Source organism: Lemur catta, chromosome 6 (genome assembly GCF_020740605.2).
Source record: "Lemur catta isolate mLemCat1 chromosome 6, mLemCat1.pri, whole genome shotgun sequence".
In the NCBI taxonomy this organism is placed as follows: Eukaryota; Metazoa; Chordata; class Mammalia; order Primates; family Lemuridae; genus Lemur; species Lemur catta.
This window is the reverse complement of record NC_059133.1, coordinates 44,593,826-44,602,129: the sequence shown is the minus strand read 5'-3', so window position 1 is coordinate 44,602,129 and position 8,304 is coordinate 44,593,826.

Sequence of the window (8,304 nt, the reverse complement as noted above, 5' to 3'; positions counted from 1 at the left end):
AGAATCCATTAAAAGATACCAAACAGGAAAAGGATGTGCTTTGATTTACACGTCTTAAGTTCTCTCTAGAAGCTGTGATGAAGCTGGATTCAGGGGCACGGGTGAGTGGAGACAAAGGGACCAGTTAGAGAAAGTGCTTTTGCAATGCCCAGGTGAGACATGGCAGTGACACAGGCCAGGTATGCAGATGGGGGTAGGAAGAGCAGAAGAATTCAGGGTATGTTCTGGAGGTAGAACTGAAGGGCTGTAATGATGAATTAGGCTTGGTGTATGAGGGAAAAGAAGAAATCATGAATCCTTGCAATCGTAAAGATGACCCTAGCAATTGAGTAGGTGATAACTTATCATGTAATAATAATAGCTTATGCTTATAAGGTTTGTGCTGTATGTCAGTCATGGCTCTAACCCCTTTCCATATATTACCTCATTTAAACCTCACAACAACCCTACAAGATAGGCACTATTACCATCATACCTGTTGTACAGATAAGGGAGGGAAGGGACAGAGAGATTAAGCTCACCCAGATATTAAATTACAGCCTATATTTTAACCTTGGCATTACTGCCTTCAGTCTGTGTGCTCAACTATGACATCATTCTGTCTTGTATTACCATGTGGCTGAAGACTAGAGGATGAACTGATTTTAGAAGGAAAAATAAAATTTCTGGTTTTGACATACTATTTTGAGATGCCTTCCATGGAAATATCAAGTACATAGTTGGGTGCTTGAGCATGGACTTCAGGGGATAGTTCAAGCCTGGAGACATTAGCACACTGATAGCATTTAAAGCCATGGGGGTGAGTTAGATATATCTAGAGCTATGGAGTACATAGGGATTAGAAGGGGCTCAAGGTCTATTCCTAGGTCTCACAATTTATAGAGTTCAGGTAGAAAAGAAACTCAGTAGCAAGATCCAGAAGCAGCATCCAAATGAGGTAGAAAGAATCCCAGGAGAGTGCGGACTCCCAGACATTGAGTGATTAACATGTGGCTTCATTCTCAGCCTGGCCCTGTCTTCATGGTGGCAAGACAGCCTACACCATCCACACTTAAGGTTCATAGAAAAGAAAGAGACTCTTTACCTAGGGCCCATCTACAAATCCTGGCATTCACTCTGCTTGGGCCTTCTGGGGTTGTGAGCCCATTCCTGAATTCTGCACCGTTCACCGTGACCAGGGAGCCCTAAGGGAGGATCCCATTCACAACGTAAGCTGAGACTCCACCATCCACTAAACATTGCAATTTATCACCAGAATTTTGAAAACTACCATGACTAAAAAATACCAGCAGGAACATATTTCTGTGAAGAGAATGCTTTCTCACAAGTTCCAAAAAGAAGTGTCAAAAGACCATCTTATGCAAAAGTTAGTGACATTTGTGGCTGTCCATCTCTACCCCAAAAATACCTTCCCAGTCTAAGCCGCACTAAGCCTGACCTAAAAGGACTCGACTGTAAAGGGTATGGGTAGATGGAAAAGAGAAAATCACCAGGGCCTCATTTTGAATCAACTGCTTTGGAAACAGTTCTATTTAAAGGCAACTTGACCACATGGTTGGGAAGCCATTGCACCCACTCTGTGCAAGAGTTTCTGTCCCGCCACAGTCAGTGAGGTTAGGAAACAGCCAGGGCTAGGATGTTTAACATCCTTGGCAACAATGGTCTCTTGGTTCCTTCTCTGTATCTCTGAACACGCTATCCACTCGTTTATTCATTCAATAGAAGTTTCTTGAGTACTTACTCATGTAAGAAACTGATTAAGATACTAGAGAGACAACAGTGAACAAAACATATGAACATCCTCCAATCATGAAACTTAAATGCTAGTAGGAGACAGACAATACTAAATAAAAATAATATTAAGCAATTTATATAGTATGTTAGAAGCTGATGCCTGTTATAGAGAGGGGGAAAAAAAGATGTGGAATGTCATGGTAAGAGGTTTGCAATTTTAAAAAGGATAGCCACAGTTCTTGACACTTTTTTCTACCTTTATTTGAGGAGAGTTTATTTATGCCAACTACCTTTGTTTAAGAAGTTTTTTTCCTACTAAGTTAAAAATATAAAGCCAGTGATACATGAAGCTATTTAATGGAGGGGGAAGAGTGTGGCTCCAGAGTACACTAGCGCATCAACCCTGGTCCTTAAAGGATCAGAGTGCATTTGTGGGAAAGGTGAGCATGAATTACTCATCCCAAATCATCTGAGATTTCTGATTTCTTTTTCTCAAGGCGTGGAAGGAATCAGAGGGAGTTTGGAGAAGCTTTGGACAGGACCTGAATAGGCAAGTGATGTGTTCCTTGACACTGGAGGTTTCCCAGTCTCCACCTCTACCTTCCACAGCAGCTGCAAACACCTACGTTGATTTCTGTGTTCCTCCCTCTCCCTTGAATACCCAGAGCAGCAGAGAGCTTGTGTGGAGCACCCCACAATCTAGGCTGGGGGGTGCAAGGAGAAGCCATCCTCATAGCCATCTCTTGCTGAGAGACGTTGGCCTGGTTAGGGTGGCGACGAGGCACAATGTGCTTCTCCAAGGTGTGTTTCTCTCTATTAAATTATTTGAAATGTAAACACTGATTAAAATGTACATTTGTAATCAGATTCAGGTAAGATTTCAAACTCACGAAATAGATGGCATGTATCTCAAAAAACATGTAAATAGAGTCTACATATGAAAAGATGATCAATTTAACAAGTTTTAAGGAGGAGGCAAACTAAAATAATATGATATCATTTTTACCCACTACTAGACTGGTAAAAATTTTCAAATAATGATAATATCTAAAGCTAACAAGAATGTGGGGGAAATTAGTGATAAAATATTTATAAAAAGTAATTTGGTAGTATTTAGCATATATTCTGACCCCACAATCCTGCTTCTGGAAAGCATTTCCATAAAAATAAAAGTACAGATTAAGAAATACATTTACAGAGTCTCATTACAGCCTGTTTTACATGAACAAAAAAACTGAAGCAAACTGGAATGGTTGAGTAAATTGTGCTGTATTTATTCCATGGAATATTTTGCAAATACTAAAATAAATAGTATCTATATAATATTTTATATGTAAATATATATTTGTGTGTATATATATATATGCATACGGATACATATGCATACGAACATACCCATACATATGTATATATACATATACATACCTGGAAAGATATTCCTGATGTGTTAAGTGAGAAGAGCTAGTTGAAGGGTAGAATAAATGGTGTGATATCATTTTGGTTCCTTAAAAGGGGAAAGAGACTCTATATGAACATATAGTTTTTGTTGGTGGTGGTGGTAAAAGATACCAAATTGTGGAAAGAGCCCCAGCAAACTGCCGTCGTTGTTTCTACTTGGGAAAGTACAGGTGGAGAGGCAGGGAGATATGATTATTTTTAGTTTATATGCCTTGATGTTATTTCAATTTTACAATAAGCACGTCATTTTTTTGTAATTTATAAAAACTCTAATAAAGCATGAAAAGGAAAAGCAAAGAAATGACTATGAGAAAGCATAGCCCCCCCAACCCCGATAAGGATTTATTAAGAGCAGTTGGGGATGCATTTGGAAGAGGATAAGTTCTAGCTGTTGAAAGTACCCAAAACCTTGCCATTTAAGAACAGATGTGAGGACCTGGAGCTATTTAGCCTGGAGAAGAGAAGATTAGGTGGGAGGAGATAATGAACCTGGGATGAAAACAAGAGGAAATGATGGTTGTCCCCAAATATTAATATTTAAAATGTGGCTGTGGTACTCGATGTCCATGCTCCCCCTCTCTCCACAGTATAGAGCCCTCGACTTCTAACTGGATATGTGGCTTCAGGTTCTGTCTTCCTTGCAGCTAGGAGTGACTATGTAACTAAGGTCTGGCCCTTTTCTGTACAATACACATGGTGTATGTAACTTCCACCTTGTCCCTTTAAAAGGAAGGGGCAAGGCCTCCTCTTCCTCAATGTATCTCCTAACTAATCCACCTGTCCTGTAGAAGATGGGTCACAATTACTCTATACCCCAAGTTGTGGAACTAGGAAAAATATGTAAGTTTCAAAAGGATAGATTTCAGATTAATATGAATAATTTTCTAGTAGGCAGGATTATGTACAGATAGAAAGGGCTCTGTAGAAGGTAGTCTTTCTTACTTGTAAGTGGCCAAGCATACTAGATGGGGCAGTGTTATAAAGAAGATTCTGGTGTAAGATGTTGGACAAAGTGGCCTTATTGGTCCTTCCAAATTATGAGATTGTAGGCTTCTGTGAAGTCCAAATTTGAAAGCATTTCTGTGTTTGGCCAAAATGAAATGCTAGAATCTCATTTCAATGCATTTTTATGAGTCCTCATTTACTAAAAATCAGTAGAAAATGTAGAACCCTAGAGTCACCCTAGACTATTTTCTTGACTCCAATCCCCCCTTAACCAGCTGGTCACCAGGATCTATCAATTTTACCTCCTAAATATCTCCCAAATCCATTTCCCCTTTTCCAGTCTGACTGCCATTGCTTTCTTCCATTGTTTCATTCAAAAAATAATTTCTGAACACCTGCTACCTGACAAGCACCATGGACACAGCACTGAGGACACGATAAGATCAAGTCTGTGCCTTCATGAAAGACATAAACAAGCAAACAGAAAATTACAGAACACTGTGATAAGTGCTATTCTGAAAATATGCTATGCAAACGGGCATCTAACCCCGCCTACAGTGCAGGGCAGTGGGGATCAAGGAAGGCTTGCTGGAAGAGGTGGCACCTGAGCTGAGTCTTACAGGATAAATTATCTCAATCCTCACCTCCTCAGTGAACTGTATGCCGACCTCACCCTGCTGCACTTTGTATGTGTCTCCATCTCACTGCAGTACTGCTTGGATTACACCATCTCATTGTGTCTTTGTATCAGTCTTCCTTCCTAGGTTCTAAATGGCTGCAGAGAAACTATGGGTTTCACTTATTATGACCTCAGCCATGACAGCGTGACTGGCAGACTGTAAGCATTCAATTGATGTTTATAGAATCGACTGGGTTTCATTTCAGTTCAAACTCACAGCCGTAGCGAACGACATCCGTTCTTATGGATTCTTATGTTGACAGTAATTCACAGCACAGTTCTGCGTCTGTGTTTGAGATTTTCTCCGGCTCCTCTTGCTCAGCCTGACTGAGCTTTCACTTTTCGTTCCTACTCCTGGGTGTACATCTGAACAGACCAGAAGCCTCACTAACAGAAAGGCAGTGACTCCGATGGCTTCTCTCCTTCGGAAGCTGCATCCACCGTGGCTACCTGACCAGGGCTAAGGGAGAAGGTCAAGGACGGTGCCGCCATCCTGGCATCCTCTGCCAAGAGCCATAGTCATCAGAACCGTGGGATGACTGACGAGGTGAGCGCACTTTCGTCCTTCCACCTTCGGAAAAAATGACAGGAGCTCTGAAACCTGTTTGAGACCTAAACATCGTGGCTTGACTTTTTCTAAACTGGTATCTGTGGGTAGGTTAAAATGATCCGCTTCTAATTTCATGTATTTCTAAGTTTAAGGCAGAATGAGACAGTGGAAATTCATTATAAATGCAGCGTTTCCCAATGTGTGAGACACATTCTGCCCTGGGGGTTTGCAAGATGATTCTACAAAGACGTAGGATGTAGGACGCATTTTAGTTAAGAAAGTATTTGTTCAAGTAACCTATTTTTAGAGTTATTTATTTGTTTACCTTTTATTTGGGTCAAGTAAAACAATGTGTTAAATTCATTGTTATGCAAATAGTAGTATAGGAGCTCCTGGGGATTGCAGCTGGGAAGCACTGTCACATCCCATTCCTCAAGGTCGCTTACACACAACAGGCCTGCCCCACACAGCCCATATTCTGATATGGTGGGGACAGTCAATAAGCAAGCATGGCAGTGGGAGAGGAGTGGTTTAGAGAAAAGTGGAGCAGGGGTAAGGAGTTGACGTGGGACAGGTGGCCTACTGTGGAGGGCAAAGACCTGAAGGAATTCAGGGTTAGCCAGGTCTCTCGACCTCACTGACAGTTCTGTCCAACACTCCACACTACTCACAGGCACCCAAGCTCCTCCTGCTCTACCCTGTGCTAATGGTTGTTCAGCTTCTTCACTTCTGATACATGTTGACAGACAAAACGCTTTAATGGGACATTCAGCCTCCTTGGTATAACCCAAGAGGGCTCTACCAGAAGGGATCTCTCCCTCTGAATGCTAAATGGGTTTTGGGTCTATTCAGCTTCTCATGGGTACTCAGAGATGTACAGCCATGTCCCCAGATTTAACCATCTCTGGTTCTGATAAAGTCCAGGGTGGGACGTCAGTATCAGAGGGTTTCGCCCCTGAGCCCATGGTGACCCCACCAAGACACAGTGTCCTCACCAGCACTTGTCTTCTCGGCTTCCTTTTCAATATATCAGTCATTACTCAAACACACTAAAACTGTGCTTTTTATTCCTGGAATTTAAAAAAAGTTTATGAATAGGCACCAGCACGTAGAAATTGCTTTTTCACTCAGTGATGACTTTTAAATTCCTATATTGCTTCTGACCGAGTTTAGCCACCTCTTGACTGTTTTGGGAAAACCAAAGAACTTGAGAAACAAACAAAAACACTGAATTCAATCACTAAAAAATATTGGAGAGGCAGATGAAATTTTATCCCTAAGGACCTAAAGTCCACATGATAAATATTTCTTTGCTGACTGGCAAATGAATGCTTCCCAGCCCTTCTGATGCCTGGGGACCCTAAGCAATGGGTGGTAACCAGGACTGGGGACTCTGGGCTCTATGGAGGTCCAGCACAGTCAGACTCAGCAGTGAGGGGTACCTGCTCCTGGAAGACACTGAGTGCCCTCAAAGCGGGGCAAGGAAGGGCTGTGGGTGCACCATCTTCCCTCTGGTGCATGGCAAAGCCAGGGAGCAGGTCCCTAATCCTCCAGGTCCCAGCTCTTCCAGACGCTCCTCAGGAAAGAAAGCTGCTCAAGAAGACTTGGGTTTACAGCACAAGATGAAAAGAGTTCTCCAGCCTCCCCTCACCTGTGCCCTGCTGCTCACCACACCTTTCCTGTCCTGTGCACTTGTCTAGGAATGTGGTCCCCAATAGAAACAAGGCATGGGACAACAGTGTATTGAAGGGAAAGGCAGAAAGAGCCAACATGGTTTTTTTTTTTTTATTTCAGCATATTATGGAGGTACAAATATTTAGGTTACATATATTGCCTTTGCCCCACCTGCGTCAGAGCTTCGGGCATGTCCATCCCCCAGACGGTGCACACCACACCCATTAGGTGTGAATATACCCATTCCCAATCCCCCCTCCCACCTGCCCAACACCCGATGAATGTTACTACTAAATGTGCACATAAGTGTTGATCAGTTAATATCAATTTGATGGTGAGTACATGGGGTGCTTGTTTTTCCATTCTTGTGATACTTCACTTAGTAGAATAGGCTCCAGCTCTATGCAGGATAATACAAAAGGTGCTAGATCACCACTGTTTTTTGTGGCTGAGTAGAACTCCATGGTGTACATATACCACATTTTATTAATCCATTCATGTATTGATGGGCACTTGGGTTGTTTCCACATCTTTGCAATTGTGAATTTTACTGCTATAAACATTCAAGTGCACATGTCTTTTTTATAGAATGTCTTTTTTTCCTTTGGGGAGATTCCCCGTAATGTGATTGCTAGATCAAATGGTATTTCTACTTGTAGCTCCTTGAGATATCTCCATATTATTTTCCACAGAGGTTGCACTGGTTTGCAGTCCCACCAGCAGTGTATGAGTGTTCCTGTCTCTCCACATCCACACCAACATTTATTGTTTTGGGATTTTTTGATAAAAGCCATTCTCACTGGAGTTAAGTAATATCTCATTGTGGTTTTGATTTGCATTTCCCTGATGATTAGAGATGTTGAGCATTTTTTCATGCGTGTTAGCCATTAGTCTGTCTTCTTTTGAAAAGTTTCTGTTCATTTCCTTTGCCCACTGTTTAATGGGGTTGTTTGATTTTTTTTCTTGCTGATTTTCTTGAGTTCTGTATGGATTCTAGTTATCAGCCCTTTATTGGATGTGTAGCATGTGAATATTTTCTCCCATTCTGTAGGTTGTCTGTTTGTTCTCGTGATAGTTTCCTTGGCTGTGCAGAAGCTTTTTAATTCGATCAGGTCCCATTTATTTATTTTTGTTGTTGCTGTGATTGCCTTTGGGGTCGTCTTCATAAATTCTTTGCCTAGGCCAATGTTTGTAAGAGTTTTTCCAACATTATCTTCTAGAATTCTTATAGTTTCATGCCTTAAATTTAAGTCTGTTATCCACC